We start from the raw sequence: 14,658 nt of genomic DNA, 5'->3' as shown, positions 1-14,658 counted from the left end.
TGCTGTAGACTATGTCTCCAAATGGGTGGAAGCCATAGCTACAAGGACTAATGATTCTCGAGTTGTTATGAGTTTTGTCAGGTCTAACATTTTCTGCAGATTTGGGATACCACGAGCCATCATCAGTGACCAGGGGACTCATTTCTGTAATAGGCTACTTGAGAACATGTTGAAGAAGTATGGGGTGACACATCGCATTGCTACACCATATCACCCCCAAACTAATGGGCAAGCAGAGATCTCTAACAGGGAGATTAAAAAGATACTAGAGAAAGTAGTGAAGCCTAGTCGAAAGGATTGGGCCACAAGATTGGATGAAGCACTTTGGGCACACAGGACAACCTACAAAACACCTATAGGTATGTCACCTTTCAGGGTGGTTTTTGGAAAGGCTTGTCATTTACCTGTGGAGATTGAACATCGGGCCTATTGGGCCGTGAAAGCATGCAACTTGGATTTGGAAGAAGCAGGAAATGAGCGAAAGCTTCAGTTGCAAGAACTAGAGGAGATTAGGCTTGCAGCCTATGAAAATTCAAAGTTCTACAAAGAGAAAACCAAGAAGTTCCATGACCAAAAGCTTGTGGCTAGAAAGGATTTCAAGGTAGGCCAGAAGGTGTTACTATACAAATCCAAGCTTGGTCACATGAGTGGTAAGTTGCGTTCTACTTGGGAAGGACCATACATTGTTACAGAAGTCTTCCCTTATGGAGCAGTGGAGATCAAGGAAGAATCTTCAGCAAGAACTTTTAAAGTTAATGGGCATCGTCTTCGGATATTCAATGAAAATCAAGATATGCTGAACAAGACGATGGATGGGATGAACTTGACTTCTCCCTCATACCTTCCACCTTGAGGAGGTAAGTACACTTCATACTTTTTCTTTGCATTTTATACATATTGAATACATTGAGGACAATGCATGGATAAAGTGTGGGGGTGTGGGGAGATTTCCCCCTTTTCTGTTTTTGTTTTCTATTTGTTTTGTTTTTCCTTTTCTAATTTTGTTTTCTGTTTGTTTTTATTAAAAAAAAAAAAAGAAAAGTTTTTGTTTTCAATAAAACATATTGACATTGGATTTTTGGATTTGATTTACTAATTGGAACGGTCATAATTCTGGGAAAATAAGAGTCATGTGCTATGAATGGATTGTTTTTGTGATTTACTTGATTGAGTTGATTTGAGAGTTTCTGGAATAAATCTTTTGTGAAAGAGTTTTTGACCTTGTGAGTTTTGAGCTTTATTGTAAGGATGAACTACCGTGTGTCATTCCTATTTTCTTGTGTGATTTGCTCATGTCTTGTTGATACTCAAATGTTTAGCTTGATTCTGTTGTTTTGCATCTTAGGTGAACATGCATGATTTGATATGACTGAGGCATTTCTTGTTTTTAGCTACTTGGCCAAATAAGCTAACCATAACATTGATCCATTGGTAGCCCCTTGAGCTTAAACCTCTTTTTCTTGTTTTGAGCATACTGTTAAACCTTAAAAAGAAAAAGACCATTTTTTTTCCTTACCTTAGGGAGAAAGAAGGAGCTAGTGGATTATGTTGAGATTGGTTGAGGAATAAAGTGTGGGGGTGAGTATTTCCCCCACAAAGTTGTAAAAATGGCAAAAAGGAAAATAATTGTTGATGACAGAGTGTGAAATGAAAAATGATGGCTGTCTGAAAAAGAGAAACAAAGGATTAAAAAAAAAAAAAAAAAAAAAAGAAGAAGTAAAGATTGATTTTGAAACTGTGCTCCATAACTCTTTCTTCCTTACTATTTCAAAAACACACAAATCCTAAAGTTTTTCCTACCTTTGCCTTGGCCTCATTATAACCTGTGAAAAGTCCTCATGATTTTTGAATGCATGTTTTCTGAAAGCTGTGAATATTAGAGTCTTGCTAAGCATTGAGAGTATTTACTTGCATGGGTATTTTGAGTGAAAACACAAGCCAAAACACTTGAGCGAATCTTGGTGAGAAAATATACATTTGACTTGAGTGTTTCTCTTTCATATTTGATTATCTTGTAAACTCAAAAGATTAACTCATGTGTGAAAAACAGAATTTTATCCATTTGTTTGTGCGTGACAACATGATTTCTAGAAGATTGATCTGTTTCCATTTGTAATCATTTCTTTAATCCATTGAAAATATGGAATAAAAGACCTCAGAAAAAAGTTTTGAAATTGTTTGATTTTACCCAGGAGTGCAAAAGGATAAGTGTGTGGGTATGATGAGTGCGTATTTTTGCCCTCATTTAATGTTTAATTCTGGGTATTTAATTGAATTTGTGTGTTTAAAGATTGATTTAATTAGAATTTCCTATAATTCGGTTTATTGAGCATGAGGTACAAAAGCATGTTAAAAATAGTTTTTTAGTTGCATAAATTTTCTTTGGATATTTTGAAGTGTGTTAGTGCAGTTGCAGCTAAGTTGAGCTCATGGAGATGTGGAAATAAATTGATTAAAGCTTCATGATACCTTAAAGATAAATCCAAGAATAGGAAATTATCAAAATCACAAAAATCCAAGCCAAGCATTCCATGAAGACGACAAGAAAAGCTTGAAAAAGTGAAGAAGTTTGGCTAAGCCAAGAAGAGAGCAACAAAAAATTGGACCTTACGATTTTCTTTATCTTTATGATAGAAGATAATTTGGGAAAAATATATCTTAGATATTTTATTTGATATTTTTAAATAATTATCTTATTTAATTATATCATAAAATATTAAAAGATAATAACTACCAAATCTTTTTAAATATGACAAGATCTTCTTGAATCTTTTTAGTTCCACAACAAACAAAAATATCTTGAAGATATTTGATTATTTAGAAGATAATTTAAGGAGATTGCAAAAGGTTGATTTGGAAAATTAATACAAATACTAATTGGTGATAATTTATCATATATCTTTAATTAATTAATTAATTTAATTATATTAGATATTGATATTATCAACCAATTATATTTGTCAAATAGTCTATATCTCTCCAAATATTTTTAAATATTTATCTTTATCTTTATTTTAAAAGATATTTGAGAGATTTTAGCAACATAAAAGCCTAGTCCAATTCCTATATAAAGAGACCAAGGGAGAAGCAGAAAGAATAAGTTCGGGACTTCGGAGTTTTGGAACCCTTAGGGGGGCCTAATTTCGTTTCCTTTCTCTCTCTCCATTCTTCCATTTTTATTCTGTATTCCATGAATTGTTAAACTTCTCGGGTTGATTCCATTGTAATTTCTTAATTGGATTCTGAGGTTAGATCAATTAATTTCTTTGTTCTTTTTATTATTGTTGAGGTTTTCCTTCATCTATGTCTTTTATCTTTGAATCTCATAAAAAATAATGATTTTAGATCTATATGCATATTGATCATATGAGTCAAGGGTTTTTAAATTTAATTGAGACTTTACTTTGATTTTATTTAGAAACTTTCATATGATTAAATGAGTTTTTACCAATAATTGAGACTTTACTTTGATTAAAGGTATTTACTCTAACGAAAATTAATTGAGACTTTACTTTGATTAATTAAGCTTTTTATTTGGTAAGGAGATAAAAGAATAGACATGATTAGGCATAGTAAATTTGATTGAGACTGTACTTTGGTTGAATTTACTGTGGATAATCTAAAAGTTCTCACTTTTAATTGAGACTGTACTTTGGTTAAAAGTGAGAACACCAACAAATTAATTGAGACTTTACATTGATTAATTTGTAAATCTATAACAATAGTTAATTGAGCAATAATCTTTAGATAACCGAGGATGAATCTATTTTGAAAAAGCAATGGAATCAATCTATTTTCTTTACTATTGTTTTTATTTCTTTTTATCATTTAAATTTTATTTCTATCTTTGTTTATCTTAATCCCCTATATTTTTTATTTTATTTGACTAACTCATTTGTATAGTTTATAAGAACTAATTTGTTAAAAATCAATTCCGTGTTCGTTGGGAGACGACTTTGGGTTACTTTACCCTTACTATTTTGTTGACTACTTTCTTAACAATACTGAAGTTGTTATAAGATAAGTAGTATTAATTTGATCGCGTCAACGACAGCGTTATCAAATTTGGCGCCGTTGCCGGGGAACACGGTTAGAATTTTTATCATTTTAGTTCTTATTTTTATTTTTATTCTTTTGATTTTATTTTTTATTTTTATTTTTATTTTTTTTATCACTAACATTTTCTTTTCTCAATTTTTGTTCTAACATTTTTTTAATTTTCTTTAGTTATTTTATTTTATTTTATTTAGTTATTTTTTTAAGCGTAATTTTTGTTTGAGGAATTTTGTTGGGAAATTTGTGAAACTAGTTGGGAAAAACTATGGCTAAGGAAAGATAAGGTACTTAAGTTGTCCATTGAGACGCACCTCTCTTTCCTGGAAGTCTACTCAACAAGCTTTCAACTTATCTCTTTTCAGAAAACCTCTTTCAAAAATGCAAAATAATTTTTCATATGAAAATAATCAACTGTGTGATTTTCAAGTGAATTATGATTACTATCCACAGCAACCACGTGATTTTCAGCAACAAATTGTCACACCTACTTCTGCACCTGATATAAGTGGGTTAACTTTACGACAATTTAATGATCTATATCCTAGATCATCTTTTTTGGGATATGAGCAACAACCATATTCTGAGTGTCCACCTCAGCAACCATATGTTCCAAATAGTGTTCAGCAACAATATGTACCACCACAGCAAGTTGAAGCAATCAATGGACCATCCTACAGGGAAGTTATGATATTAATGGGTGAAGTTATAGAGAAATTAGAGTCCATGGATGAAAGGTTGCGAGTTGATCAACGATGTAGAAATATTGAGCAAGAGTGGTACGAAAATAAGCAAATATTGTCTGATATGTTGAGGGATGCAAGTAAGAACAACTTCATAGAATTACTTGTAACTGTTAATACTACCCCTCAACCCCATCAAAGATTTCCTGAAAATCCAGATTTTAACAAACTTCGTCATGAAATCAAAGATGTGCTTCTGAAGTTGGCCATCAGAGCTGAACAAATGTCTGAAGATTTGAGTCAGCTAATGAATGATGCAATGACAAAGGTCACTTTGGAAGATATGATGAAAATTATGACTGAAATGATGAAGATGAATCAGACAGATCAGAAAGAGATGATGAATGCCGCCACACAAAGCTTGCAGAGTCAGTCTGAAAAACCAATAGCGGAATCACATCACATTGATATATCTACTGATGGATATAATGATGCTCATAGTAATATGTCTACTGATGGACATATCAATTTTGCTAAAGATGTTGCTGATGAAGAAATTAAAGATTCTCCCATAAACATATCTACTGATGGATATGTTGACGATGCTCCATGTGAATATAAAGTTGTACCTGTTGATGATGTTATGAGTACAAATGATCATTTTCAAGAGCAAAGTTGTGAGAACAATACAATGGAGGAACCAAGTGCAGTTGAAGAGCCAACAATATTCGAAGATGCAACTGAAGCATCTACTATTGCAACTGACTTGGTTAATGATGAAGAGTAGAGTCAACAACACCAGGTGAAAATTTTTGCTCAGAAGATGAGATTATGAGGATTACTGATGATCCGCTTAACCATTCGAATGCACCTGATGATGCTCAAGTTGAGTTGAAGCCACACACTCCACACATCAAGTTTATTGATGTGAATGATGCAAATAAGTTTTCAGTGGTTATCTTTGTTGACATGGCTGCAGAAAAAGAAGAAAGGTTGTTGCAACAAGTAAACAGGTTAGATTCAAATTCTTTTGAAAGCATTGTTGATAAAAAATTTAAATTGCATGCATATTTGTTTTTTGTTTTTGATTTTAATAAAAAATATAAAAAAATTTCAAAAATATGTTTTTTTGTTTTTAGTTTTCATAAACTTCAAAAAGTAAAAATTAAAAAAATGGTACAAGCTGACTTGTACTTTATAAAATTAAAGAAAATAAATTTTGACATATGGCCAGATTGAGCCAGAAATCAAAAAATTTTTGTTTCCTCCCCAAAATAAGTCCATCAAGGACATTTTTTTTTGAAATAAGTGTGGGGGAGACAAACTGTAGGTAGGATTTTCCTTTTTATGTTTTTTGTTTTTTGTTTTTTGTGTTTTTTGGTTTTTGTGTTTTTTTTTCATTTAAAAAAATTGTGATTTCTTTTTGAGAAAATTGTGAAAGTATTAACTTTTTACTAAGTGAAACTTTTAAACAATATGTCTCATAAGAAATCTACCAAAAATATTTCCCTGCTTTCAATAAAACATATTGACATTGGATTTTGGGATTTGATTCAATAATTGGGATGATCATGATTATAGAAAAATAAAAGTCATGTTGGTATGAGTGGACTGTTTCTATGATTTGCTAATTGAGTTGATTTGAGAATTTCTTGATTAAATCTTTTGTGAAAGAATTTGACCTTGTGAGTCTTGAGCCTTAATGTAAAGGATGAACTGCCATATGTCATTCCTATTTTTTTCTTGAGTGACTTGCTCATGTTTGTTTATACTCAAATGTTTAGCTTGAGTCTTTTGTTTTGCATCTTAGGTGAATATGCATGATTTGATATGACTGAGGCATTTCTTATTTTTAGCTACTTGGCCAAATAAGCCCACCTTGATATTAATCCATTGGTAGCCCCTTTGAGCTTTAAACCTCTTTTTCTTGTTTTAAGCCTATTGCATAACCTTGAAAAGAAAAAGACTATATTCTACCTTAGGAAGAAAGAAGGAGCTAATGGATTGTGTTCAGGAATGGTTGAGGAATAAAGTGTGTGGGTGAGTACCTCACCCACAAATTAATAAAAATGGCAAAAGGAAAAATTGATGATGAAAAAGTGTTGAAATAATTGCTTTCTAAAAATAAGAGAGAACAACAAAGCAATAAACGAAAAGGAGTTGTTTTTGAAATTATGCTCCACTATCTTTCTGTATTTTAATTTCAAAATCCCAAAAATCTTAAATTTTTTCCTACCTTTGCCTTAGCCTCATTATAATCTGTGAAAAGTCCTCATGATTTTTGAATGCATGTTTTCTGAAAGCTGTGAATATTAGAGTCTTGCTAAGCATTGAGAGTATTTACTTGCATGGGTATTTTGAGTGAAAACACAAGCCAAAACACTTGAGCGAATCTTGGTGAGAAAATATACATTTGACTTGAGTGTTTCTCTTTCATATTTGATTATCTTGTAAACTCAAAAGATTAACTCATGTGTGAAAAACAGAATTTTATCCATTTGTTTGTGCGTGACAACATGATTTCTAGAAGATTGATCTATTTCCATTTGTAATCATTTCTTTAATCCATTGAAAATATGGAATAAAAGACCTCAGAAAAAAGTTTTGAAATTATTCAATTTTGCCCAGGAGTGCAAAAGGATAAGTGTGGGTGTGTGATGAGTTCAAATTTTTGCCCTCATTTAATATTTAAATTTGGGGATTTAATTGAATTTTCTGTGCTTAAAGATTGATTTAATTAGGATTTGTGATTATTGGATTTATTGAGTAAGTTTGGTAAAAGTGGCGTAAAAATTGATTTTAGTTGCATAAAATATTATTGGATATTTTAACGTTTGTTAATGCAGCTGGAATTTATTTTTAGTCAATTAATAATGTGATTTTGAAATATTCAAAGTTACAAAATAAGTCCAAAATCAAGAAATTCTGAAAAAGAATAAATCAGGAGCTAAATGCACCCCCAGATTTTATTTGCACACTCCTCCCTCAAGTGGACCACAAAAAACCTGTTCTGCACCCCCAGTTTTCACTAAGTTGCACCCCTCCTACCACTTAAACTCCACTCAACCAGATCATGCCATGTGGCAATCCTCACCTTTTAAAATTAGCCAACCATAAGCCGCCACGTGTCATAATCCTCCACTCACCCAATTGACCACTCAGATCTTGCCACGTCATCATCTTCATCTCCCAAAAACCCTAACCCTAATTTCAACCACCATGACCACCCTCCACACAGCCGCCGCCGCCAATCTCGCCGGCCACCGCGGCGCGCCACCACCAGAGGAGAAGAGAAGCTGCAACCACCGCGCCTGCACCTGCGAATCCTTCACGCTGCCGCCGCACCTCCTCACTTCGCCGGAGCACCACCGCAACAGCAACGCCATCTTCTTCTCGCGTCCAGCAGCTCGCGTGCCACCATCATCGCGAAACCACCGCGAGTTCTTCTTCCTCACACAGCAGCCACCGCAGTGCACCTCCGGCCGCCACAGTTCGCGAACCAGCGCCATCCCGCAGCCAGCCACCGCGCCGTCACGAACCACCATCGCGCCTCCGTCTTCTCTGCACCTCACGCTGCTGCACTGCACGAACCAGTTCACCTCCTCACTTCGCCGGCGACGCACCAGAAACCACGGCAACCACACCTCCATCTTCTCGCGCAGACCACCACCACGAACAGCAACGCCTCTGCACCTTGCGCCACCATCTTCCTCACCGTTTCGCATCGCACACCGTGAAGCTTAATCCGCACAACCATGGCAGCAGCCCCGTCACGCACAGCAGCACTCGTCGGAGAAGGAGGAGCGCGCCTGCAACCTTCATTCGCGCCACCACGCCGGAAAACGGCAGCAGCCGCCGTCAGCCGCGCAGCCAAGGAAGAGTGTGAGAGAGAAACCCTAGTTCTGGAGAGAGACGCGCCACGTGTCAGGCTGCTATTAGACAGTCAAACTGGTCAACTGGTCAACTCTGGTCAACTAGTCAAAGTCAGCAGTCAACTCTGGTCAAAACTGCAAATATGGTTAAATGAGAAGGGCAGAATTGGAAATTAGACAGGAATTAAGTTGCTAATTAATTAAATAAAAATAAAAGATTTTAGCAACTGACAGATAAAGCCCAAAGTCCAGTGGAAGCCTATATAAAGAGACTTAAGGGAGCAGAAGAGGGGGAACTGACGATTTACAGCTGACAGCTTAGACACTTAGAACTCTCTGGTTTTGGCAGATACCATCTCCACCACATCTCTCATTCTTTCTTTTATTTTCTTTCATTCATATCATCATGTATTTCATCAAAGCCATGGAGGGCTAAGCTTTAAGGGTTGATTCCACTGTAATTTCTTAAATGGGTTCTGAGGTTAGATGAATTTATATGTTTTGTTATTTTGATTATTGTTGTGGTTTTTTGTTTATCTATGTCCTTTGCTTCTTAATCGAATAGAAAATAATGATTTTAAATCTACATGCATGCTAATCATATGAGTTAAAAGGTTTTTAAATTAAATTGAGACTTTACTTTGATTTTGTTTAGAAACTTTCATTTGATTAAATAAGTTTTTGCCAATAATTGAGACTTTAATTTGATTAGAGGTAATTACTTTAACTAAAATTAGTCAAGACTTTACTTTGATTAATTAAGTTTTCTATTTGGTAAAGAAACAAAGGAATAGACATGATTAGGCATAGTAAAATTAATTGAGACTGTACTTTGATTGAATTTACTATGGATAATCTAACAATTCTCACTTTTGATTGAGACTGTACTTTGATTAAAAGTGAGGATGCCAACAAATGAATTGAGTCTTTACATTGATTTATTTGTAAATCAACAACAATAATTAATTTAACAATAATCTCTAGATAACCAATGAAGAATCTGATTTAGAAAAAGCAGTGGAATTGACCTATTTACTATTACTGTGTTTACAATCTTCCGTGTCATTTTCTTTTGCATATCAAAACCCCCTATTTTTATAGTTGCTAGTTTTAAATTGCATTTTTGAGAATCAAATATTTGAGATCAATTCCGTATTCGTTGTGAGACGACTCAGGGTTATCTTAGCCCTAACTATTTTCTTCACTACAAACTGGCAATACTGAAGTTGCTAAAGTAGTGGTAATTTGATCGCCTAACGACAGCGATATCAGGTTTGTACCCCACTTTTCCACAATTGCCTCACCCCTCAATGAACTTGTCAAGAAAGACACACCTTTTGTGTGGGGTGATAAGCAACAACAAGCCTTTGAGGATATTAAAGCTAAACTCACCCAAGCACCAGTTCTAGCTCTTCCAAACTTTGAGAAAACTTTTGAGCTAGAATGTGATGCTTCTGGGGTTGGAGTAGGTGCGGTTTTATTACAAGAAGGCCATCCAATTGCTTATTTCAGTGAAAAACTCAATGGCCCTTCTCGTAATTACCCCACCTATGACAAATAGTTGTATGCTCTTGTGCGAGCTTTTCATACTTGGGAACACTATCTTGTGTCTAAAGAGTTTATAATTCACACTGATCATGAAACTCTCAAGTATTTGAAAAGCCAGCACAAGCTCAACAAGAGGCATGCAAAGTAGGTTGAATTTCTAGAACAATTCCCTTATATCATCAAATACAAGAAAGGGAAATCCAATGTTGTGGCTGATGCACTTTCTAGAAGATATACTCTTTTAGCCAAACTTGGATCTCAAATTCTTGGATTTGACAATATATGTGAATTGTATAGTCAAGATCCCTTCTTTGCCCCTATTTATTCTAATTGTTTAAATAAGTCCCAAGGCGGCTTCTATGTCTCAAATGGATATCTTTTCAAAGAAGCCCGCCTATGTGTTCCATGTGGTTCTCATCGTAAACTTTTAATCATTGAGATGCATGAGGGGGGACTTATGGGACATTTTGGGGTCGCCAAAACGTTGGCCATGCTTAAAGAAAAATTCTTTTGGCCTCACATGAAACGTGATATTCAAAAACATTGCGCTAGTTGTTTGACTTGTTTGCATGCTAAGTCTAGCGCAATGCCTGCTGGGATGTATACTCCTTTGCCTGTGGCTTCCACCCCTTGGGAGGATATTAGCATGGACTTTGTCCTAGGGCTTCCAAGGACTTCTAGGGGTGTTGATTCGATTTTTGTGGTTGTGGACCGGTTTTCGAAAATGGCACATTTTATTCCATGCCACAAAGTCGATGATGCAAGCCACATTGCAAAGTTGTTCTTTAGAGAAGTGGTTCGTCTTCATGGCTTACCCAAAACAATTGTGTCTGATAGGGATACTAAGTTTCTTAGCCACTTTTGGAGGACCTTGTGGTCTAGGCTTGGAACTAAACTTTCTTTTTCTACTTCCTGTCACCCTCAAACTGATAGGCAAACAGAGGTAGTCAATAGATCCCTCTCCACATTGCTTAGGGTTGTGCTTAAGGGGAACCATAAATCTTGGGATGAGTATCTTCCCCACATTGAGTTTGCCTACAATAGAGTGGTCCATAGCACCACCAAACTCTCACCTTTTGAGGTTGTCTATGGCTTTAACCCTCTCACTCCTCTAGACTTGCTACCTCTTCAATCTTCTTTTGACTTTGTTCATAAAGAAGGGGTTTCTAAGTCTCAATTTATCAAAGATTTTCATGAGAAGGTTAAAAGTCAAATTCAAGCTCAAATAGAAAAGATTGCCAACTCTAAAAACAAGGGTAAGAGAGTTCGGTCATTCAATGAGGGTGACTTAGTTTGGCTTCATCTAAGGAAGGAAAGATTTCCTCAATTACGAAAATCCAAACTTAGTCTCCGTGGTGATGGTCCATTCCAAATCATAAAGAAGATCAACAATAATGCTTATCAATTAGATCTTCCAGCTGAATATAGTGTGCATCCTACTTTTAATATCACTGACTTAGTTCCTTTTACAGGTACTGTAGCTGATGAGGATGACAACCAAGATTTGAGGGCAAATCCTCTTCAAGGGGGAGGGGATGATGTGACCCCACCAAGCCCAATTGCACCTTCAAGCCCAAGCCCAAGCCCATTAAAAGGCCCAATTACAAGATCAATGATGAAAATGATTCAAAAGGGCCTCCCATTAGATGATCACAAAATCAATGGGCTTCTCACATTCTTTACATGGGCCAAAGAGATCACAAAGACTTGAAGAAGTGCATGTAAATCTAGTAGTGTAGATTTAAATTGGGCCATTGTTTGGGCTTTGCTTTCCAATAATACATAAGACATGAAAGGAACATAGGATGGGTTAAAATTGGGCTCGGCCCAATTCTCTTCATACATGGCCAAGATTTTCAAGACAAGGAGGCTCCTTTGCTTCATAGTTTGACTAAAGTTGGTCATCACATCTAAAGGCTAAGAATCCTTCTTGTTCTTCAAGCCAAGATCCAAGGGGCATGATCTTATCTCCTTCTCCTAGCTTGATCTAAGGGCCAAGATCAAGGCCCACTCCATCCAATGGCTCTCCTTTCTCATGTGTAAATGGCTTCATATAAAAGCCAAAATTTCACTCATTTGTAGACACTCTTGAAATTTTATGCAATAGATGCAACTTGAGTTGAGAGCACTCCTCCCTCTATTGCCTTTGAGAGTCACCACTTTCTAGAGATTTCCTCTCTCTACCTCTAGCCACCTTCCTTAGGCTAGCATAGATTAGGAAATCCTATCACCTCTTTCACCTTCCATTGCTTGCAAGTGCCTTCCAACTTGCCTCCATTCCTTCATCCATTTCCGCTGCCCATGGAGCTCTTCATGCACCTTTGGAGCTCCACCACAGGATCGCATGACCAATGAGTAGTTTCTCCACCAACATACTTACACCACTCATTTTTAGCAAATTCACCACGGTGGTGGACCACAACCTCAAACCTTTCATCAGACATTGGAAACACAAAAAAAACCCACAAAAAAACCTGCAAATGGTAAACAATGTTTAAATAAGGGGAACAAATACGCTTTCTATAACCGACAAACCGACAAACCGACAAGTAACCATGAAACCCACCCACCACAGATAGCGACAACAGAAGCAATTAAAAATGGTGGGTCACCAGCGAAAACAATAAACAATGCAGCACCGATTATACAAAACCCTAATCATTAACACTAAACCCAATCAATTCCGACAATCAGTAATAACCTAAAGCACGACATACCTTCACGATGAGATCGCTTTTTCCCTCCGTAGCGATTGAGCAAAGATGAGCGACGAAATTGGATGCCATAATCCCTAATGCGAGCCCCAAATCCACAAGTTCAAAGAGCGAGGACGAAATCCCTAATTGCCCCCCAAATCCACAATTTCAAAGTGCCACGACGAAATCCCTAAACCTAAACCCAATTTAATCAGAGATTAACCCTAAACAAATCCACATTTTCAATTAAATGGTCAGCATAGTGCAAACGGACACGTCACTGAACAGTATCCACGTCACACATAATCACCACGCTGGCACTGTTCCGTTAACTATTTAGACGGAGTTAACGAAAAGGAGTTCATTGAAACAAAATTACGAAAAGTAGGACCAAATTGAAAACATTTTCAAAAGTAGGACCAAAGTGAAAAAAGTCGTCCTAAACTAGAACCAAAAGACCATTTAAGCCTAAAAAAAAATGCGCCTAAACTTGGTCTAAAACAAAAACCTGCACTTAATAATTAAAACCGGGGTTTTCTTCTTGCACCCCCGATATTTCTTCTATATTTCGAAAGATTCATGGTCTTTCATTTATATTTTTAAAAAATTAAATAAATAAATAAAATTTAATTAGGTAAACGTATTAATTAAACAATTATGAAGTGACAAAAGTAGTTGACTGCCTGAATTAATTGATAGTAGTGTCGTATACGTTTCACTTTTACTTCCACTTGAAGTAAAAGAACTTTTGTTGTTATCTAAAGTGTGAATTTTGCAGTTCAGGATCCACTGGTATTTCACCACTTTGCTTTATTTCTTTTCAGAAAAAGGTACGGATTACAATGTCTATGCCTGATAAGTTTATATTTAATAAGTTTATGTTTGAGGTACCGAAATGCTAGATGAAAAAAGTAAAAAAAAAATGAGCTGGGTTTTTAATGTTCTATGGATGTGGAGATAGCTTTGACGAAAGTCATTTTCCATTCATTAGCCATATATGGAAGTCGACTTTCGAAACATAATAAAAAAATCCCAACTTCCGAAAGTGGACATACGAAAGTGGACTTCCAGTATGGAAGAGAAGTTATTTTTTCCCAGTCTTCCGAAAGTGGACTTCCGATCTTATAAAACGAAGTTTTTTTTTTTTGCAATCTTACGAAAGTAGACATCCGAAAATAAAATTAAATGAATGTCGATTTCCGATAAGTAGATTTTTTTCTTCCAAAAGTTGTGAATTGATTTTGTTTCTCCGGATGTGGTAACATATGTTTTTTTTTTCTTTCTGTTCCTGATGTTCCTGATGCGTGAAGCTAAATGAGATAACATTATGTATACTTAGTAACATAACATTTTTCAAACATTATAATTACTTAAAATTATCCAAAACTATAAATAATTATAATTATAATATTTCAAAATTATAAATAATTATTTTTATTCAAAATTATAATTAATTATTATTATTATTATTCAAAATTATAATTAATTATAAATAAAATTAATCAAAATTTTAATTAATTAAAATTTAATTTAATTAATATTAAAATTAATTTAAAATAAATATATTCAAAATTATTATTATTTAAAATTATAATAATTAAAATTATATTTACTAACAATAGAATTAATTAAAATTAAAATTATTCAAAATCGTAAATAATTAAAATTTTAATTATTCTAAATTATAATTAATTTAAATTATAATTAATTAATATTAAAACTTATTTACATTAAAATTAAATAAAAAAAAATACAACGTAACCTAAAAAAATTACATAAATGATAAAATAAAAAATATTAAAAAAT

This window comes from Vigna unguiculata, chromosome 5 (assembly GCF_037176805.1).
Source record: "Vigna unguiculata cultivar grain cowpea cultivar isolate G323 ecotype 2 chromosome 5, ASM3717680v1, whole genome shotgun sequence".
NCBI classification, from domain to species: domain Eukaryota; kingdom Viridiplantae; phylum Streptophyta; class Magnoliopsida; order Fabales; family Fabaceae; genus Vigna; species Vigna unguiculata.
Note: the sequence above shows the minus strand (reverse complement) of the source record.